This window comes from Mustela nigripes, chromosome 4, assembly GCF_022355385.1.
Source record: "Mustela nigripes isolate SB6536 chromosome 4, MUSNIG.SB6536, whole genome shotgun sequence".
Lineage (NCBI taxonomy): Eukaryota > Metazoa > Chordata > Mammalia > Carnivora > Mustelidae > Mustela > Mustela nigripes.
Genome location: NC_081560.1, coordinates 68998458 through 69004762, shown reverse-complemented (window position 1 = coordinate 69004762; position 6305 = coordinate 68998458).

Here is a 6305-nt window from a genome sequence, read left to right as displayed (position 1 = left end):
AACTAAATTAGTAATTATCAAAGAAACAAAGGCAAGACTGAGGAAAGATCTTACCAGGTTTGAATAGGTGGTCCATGTAAAATGGATTCAGTAAGGATGCTGGCTGATGGGCCCTTCTGAACCTGTTGGCCCTCTGGGATAGATTGAGGGACAGACTTCTGAAGCTACCATGTGCATCATTTCCCCTCCAAACTTCGTCTTATGGACTCACAGCAGAAAGTGACAAGGACGAAAAAAGAACCAAGATATTATGTTATTGATAACAAATGAGTTCTTCTTCCAGATATAAGAGTTTTCAAATCTGACCAGTTCACCAAAGGATTCCTGAGAGGAATCCTCATTCCCAGGACACAAAATAAACTGTTTCTCAGAAAGGACTTCACATAAATCTGTTGGACTTGAGCACCAATGCAGGACCTACCTGACCGCTATAGTGGGAGAGACCCCTGAACAGGAAGTTCAAGCCTCAAGGGTATATGTGGTTTCAGAGCTGAGGGCCTTGGGTCATGTTGGCAAAGGGCTCTCCACCAGATCTTCTCATAGTCTCCAAGAATGTCAATGTCAATTCTCCAAAAGAATATCAGAAAAGCATATTGATCACACAAAGCTTGGTTTATTAGACTTACTGGAATAAGGGTACCTTCAAAGTCTTAGCAGTGTCTCAGAAGGGAGATTCCAAGAAACAGTATTTATAGGGTTTAGGTGGCTGGGTTTATGAGGTTTCAAGCAAGTCTTTCATGGCAGGTAACTGACTATGATAGTTTTGACACAATAATTTCAGATTGGTGAACATGGTGAAGTGTTTTAATGAGTAAACTGTTGAAGGAGAAGCAAGGTGTTTGCCCAAGCCAGCTACCTACTATCCTAGTAGAGTTATTTATCCCAATAAGCCAAGTATTTGCCTGGACAAAATTAGTTTGCAGAAATGCCCTGAACAAATAGTAAAATGTACTGATTTATATTCTTATCTTCCTGGACCAGAGTTCTCTAGAACAAACAGTTGTGTCATGATGGCACAGGGGGCTGGAGTTCCCCGAACCTTTCTATACTGTGACCTCTGCTACGGCTTGTCCAGGGATCTACTACAAAGCATCATTGCCTTAAGATGATTTCCCACATAAAAATCATTTAATATTTTTCAGAGGGATAATTTTCTTCTGTTCCTTAGAACATACACTTTATTTAGAATGGTATATTATCTTTTACGGATCTGGTAATATTCCTGGCAAAGGGGATACTAATTGTTAATCCATTAAAATTAAATAAGTTTCACCAGAGCTTGGATCTCGAATTCTTTCAGACTTCCTGAGTACACAGGCCTATCCTTCCTTAATCGACTCCCATTTATAACTAGCAAAAATTCATCAATCTTCTAAGGCTAGTAACCATTCCTTCAGACTTTAATATCTTGCAGATCTTGCAGTTATTTACAAAAAAAATTTAGGTTAAGAAAAATTAGCAGTTTGCTCTTTTGAACTTTTGTAAAACTAACAATTTGGACATTTTCTTTCTAACATGACTGGTAAATTAAAAAAAAAAAAGATTACAGATGACAGAATCAGTCCAGTTACTTCATAATAGGAACTATTCCACTGTTTTGGACTAAAGCAAAAATGTCTTTGTCAATTATAATTCAATAGAGCTGTCTGAATTGGAAGCTTAATATACATATTTCATTGCTTACATTTATTAAAACCGAGAAATTAAAACGTGATTTGACTTAGTAAATATTAACACATTTCTATAACCCATCCAAAAAGAGCCTTTTACTTTGATAAGTCAGATTAAGAGGCAAACATAGATGGGCAATACAGATCCATACAGAAAGTGATCCTGCCTGTGTGTCAGTAGAAGGATCTTAATAGTCAAGAGTACATCCATGGGGATGCCTGGCATTTATAGTTTATTTTATAAATATCCTCTAATATTTATGAAAATTATAGTCCCAGAAAATAGAACATGAAAAGAATGCAAGATACTGTCAGGTCAAAGATTTTTGTTTTTTAAAGATTTTATTTATTTATTTGACAGACAGAGATCACAAGTAGGCAGAGAAGCAGGCAGAGAGAGAGGAGGAAGCAGGCTCCCTGAAGGCAGAGGCTTTACCCACTGAGCCACCCAGGTGCCTCCCACCCAGGTCAAAGATTTTTGAAGGTGAACAGGAAGATACTTAAATATCTTAGGAGACAAAGAAGTGAAAACCTGACCGAGATGATGAAGCAAGGGACAACGATCTTCCTGAGACTGCGTACTTTGGGAAGACAGGCTCAGGCACATCCTGAGCCATGTCAGTAAGCTGTTCCTGACAATCAGCACTCACCCACACAACTGTTAACAGAAACCTATGGCTCATTATTTTAAATGGAAAATCTTCAATATATTAACCATCAACTCAATGCCTCCAACCGATTTCTTAAAGTACAGGAAACCAAAGCATATGAGTAACAGACTCTATTATTAGGATGCAAAATCATTATAACTAAATGTTGTATCATATGCAGTAATGCCTCAATGCCTCTCTTTACACCATGAACATCCCAAGAGTGACATCTCTTTTTTTGGCTTTATGTTACTTTTGTCAAGGCTTCTACATGGACCCTGTCATTCTGTCAATTGTATTTGGATCTCAACCCAAGGCTTTTTCGTCTTGTCATTTTAATAAAAAATATTGCGTTGAGCTTCGGGGACATAAATATGCATTTTCCCCCACATAAACACCAGCCTAGAATATTGTTTTGAGAGAGAAAGTTCAGGGTATTAAAATCCAAGAGGCATCCTAGTGAAAAGATCTTAACCGAGGAGAGAATAGGCAGCTTATGTCTATTTTAGGAAATCTGTGACTTACTTGTGATTTAAATTCATGGACATGAACCCTGTGAAACTCTTCTCCATCCTTCTTTAAAGATATAGTGGTTATAACTAAGACTAAGTTTGTCACTATTGTCATTAAGAATTATTCTAGAATAACTCTGCCTGAAAAAGGAAGGAAATGCTGACATGCACTACAATATAGATGAACCTTGAGGACATTATGCTAAGTGAAATAAGCCAGCCACACAAAGACAAAGGCTCTGTACTATGCTGCCCATATGAGGTATCCAAAGCAGTCAAATACATTGCAAGAGAAAGTAAAATTGTGGTTGCTAGTGGTTGGAGAAGGGGAGAAATGGGGACTTGTTTTAACTTTTTCTAAGAGGAAAAGGTTGTGGAGATTGATTGCATGTCAATGTGAATATGCTTAACACTTCTATAATGTACACTTAGAAATGGTGAAAATGGTAAATTTTATGCATTTTTTATGGCAGTAAAAAGGAACAAAAGAGGGGGAGAAAGAATCATTCCAGAACTTCAGTTTACTTAGAAGGCCTCTCCAAAAAAAAATTTTTTTTTTAATAACATAATTATCTTGAAGCATCTTTTCACCCAGGAAAAATAAGGAGTCTGTATAAAAATCTTAAGAAAATAAAATCCATGGTGTTAATATTTTATATTAAGGAATCCTGCATATTTGCTATGTTTTGTCATAATGTTTGCTTATTAGCCTTGTAATTCCATTTTCTAAAGTGTATCTGTATAGTTGATTTAGGTTTGTGATATTAAATTCAATTCTTAACTAAATTTATGTACATTCTTGAAAAACTTAAGATAACGTATTTATAAGTTTAGGTTATGAGACCATCAGAGTTAAGTAGTCAGAAAGACTGTTTAAGTTAGATGATGATATTGCTGAAAAGAAAATTGAACACTTTAATGTGAAATGTTAAACATAAAAGGAAATTTAGTAAGTCGAGATATTTAAGGGAATTTAATATGGTTGTAAAATCCCCCTTACAAGCAATTGTAAAAATTTGCTAAACTTTTTTTTTTTTCTAATTTGCTAAACCTTTAAAAAGAATTCAGGGTATAGGGTAAATTAAAAGCTTGGGAAAGAGTCAAGTGAATAAAATAGTCATTTAAAAAGAAACCTAAGTAAACGAGCTTTTCCACACAGAAAAACTGTTCTTGCAGGCATAGAAAAATCACTTTCAAGAAAAGAAAAAAAGAAACAGCTCATGTTCATGCTGATAATAATATTTACTGTAAAGAAGTGAGCTGGGTTGCAGCAAGCTAACAACTGGTCATTAACCACCACTGACAAAGTGTGCGCAAGTCAGGTATCCTACAGAATAGAAATAGAACTACATTCAACGATTGCAGAGAACCAGTCTAAAAATGTAGATGTGGAGTATTTGTCTTCCTATTTGAACTGTATCGAACACTTCTTGGTAATTTTTAACCTCAGAGCTTTTACTCAGTTCTTTATTCATTAACTACCTCACCAGCAGGCAATTTATGAGTTGCAGGGTCAGCCTGAACCTGTGGGGCCAAGACTACCAGGAGCCTTGATAATGAGCGAGCTTATTCTCTCTTCCTCCCCGGGACAGGGTAACTTAGAATTCTGCTCAGGTGCAAAAGCAGTTTGAAACTGACTCTGTCTCCGGTTCTCAAAGATTTTCTCACAATCAAAAATAGATTTTCTTTGCTTTTTAAGTAATCTGCAAAGCACCCTGCTCAGTAACATGTACATTTAATAATTTGGGGGGAAGATAATAAGGATGACCTGGTGTGATACCATTTTAATGAGCCAGCTTCTCTCTGAGCTCTGGGCTTTGGTGAATCGGAGGCACATTTTTAAATGACTCAGAATCACTTATTGATCACCCTCTGTGTGTAGATGACTATGTTCGTATTATTGACAATTTAAAAGAATGACAAAAGGAAAAGCCTTGGACTTCAAAGAGTTTCTAGCAGCCATTTTGGAATATGGAACACTTCTGGGAGGGCAAAGCCAAGGCAACATGCTGTAGCCATATGTCAGCTTCAGGGCACTGGGTCACACAGTGGGATAAGAGGAAAGGAAATGAGAACCAGAAATAGCCTATAAAAATGAAAGTGCCTCCAAAGAAATCCCCAGACCAATGGTCCAATGGAACATGTTGAGCAGGAACTAGAGAAATCCATCCGAAATTATACCTCTTATTAAGCACAAGACTTGCTCCAGCTGTAAATTCAATGAAGATTTTTCAGATTAACAAAATAATAATAATAAAGATAAATCAACGGTCTCCTTGAGAGAATGAAAATACAAATGGACAATGTCAGACCATATACCACAATTCAGCTCTGCCCACAACCTTGACAGCAATCAGCCCCAGATGATCAGGACTTGGTCAGTGACTGCCAGTTCCCTCTAATGATTGCCCAGCATCCAACTCAGGACCAACCAGAGAAAGCCAAATACATTTCCTGAATCAGTCATGTCAGATGCCCCACTTCTAACTAGCCCCTCTCACTTTCCCATGCCAACAACCTCTAATCAGAGCTGAGGCCTACCCTATCTACACCCCCACCCACGCCCCATTATTAAGCTTCCTTGCCTTGGAGTCTCTGCCAAAGGCAAGCGATGGTAGCTGACCCCCACCTCCCATCCCCGCCCATAGCAATCTCTGAATATAGTCTTTCAAAATTCTTATTTGGGTGGTACTCATTTATTTCCACAGTTTTACTGGGAGCCTCACCTAGATATGATCTGCACTGGCTATTGCCACGGACCCCAGCCTTGGACCAGTTGCATTACCAATGGACACCCCTGGTGCCCTGCAGCTCTTGGCCTGTGGAGACCCAGCCTAAGTGGTAAGTCAACACCGGGTCTGAACTCTGCTGTCTTTGAATTGAGTCCCCTGGCTATTTATTCTCCATTTGATAGACAGACATTGTTATTGGTTCCCATTTGTTTGGCACTCATTGGAATCAGATCACTTTTTTTCATCTGTTTTGCTATGTTTTGTGTTTCTGCTCTGGGGTATACTGCCTGGAACTGTTTGTTAGAAGAAGAGAAGAAGGAGAATGACCAGTGAAAACAGGCCCAGGCGTTATAAGCCCATGGCTCCCGCTGACTTCACAGAGTCGTGAATTTCCCGCTTACTCAACAAGTGTCCATTTGGACAAACTCTGCAGAGCATCACCAAAACCCAGAAACTTCCCCTTCTGTCTTGACTTCTGGTCTTGAATGCTTGCCTTTGATTCAGAGAGAGTGTTTCCTCTGGTTTTGTTCTGCGGGGCTGGGCGGGTGTTAGGGGTACAGATTAGTGGCTCTACCATCGAAGGCCAACCTTCCGGTTAGAAACCTGAAATCTTGAGTATGGGAACATCACATCTCTATTGACACTGCCAGCTCTCATGGAGTCCTCTAAACCAAAAGCTTCTCCTTTCGGGAACAATGTCTTCCTATGTATTTTCTCAATGCAATCCTAACTTATCTTTCA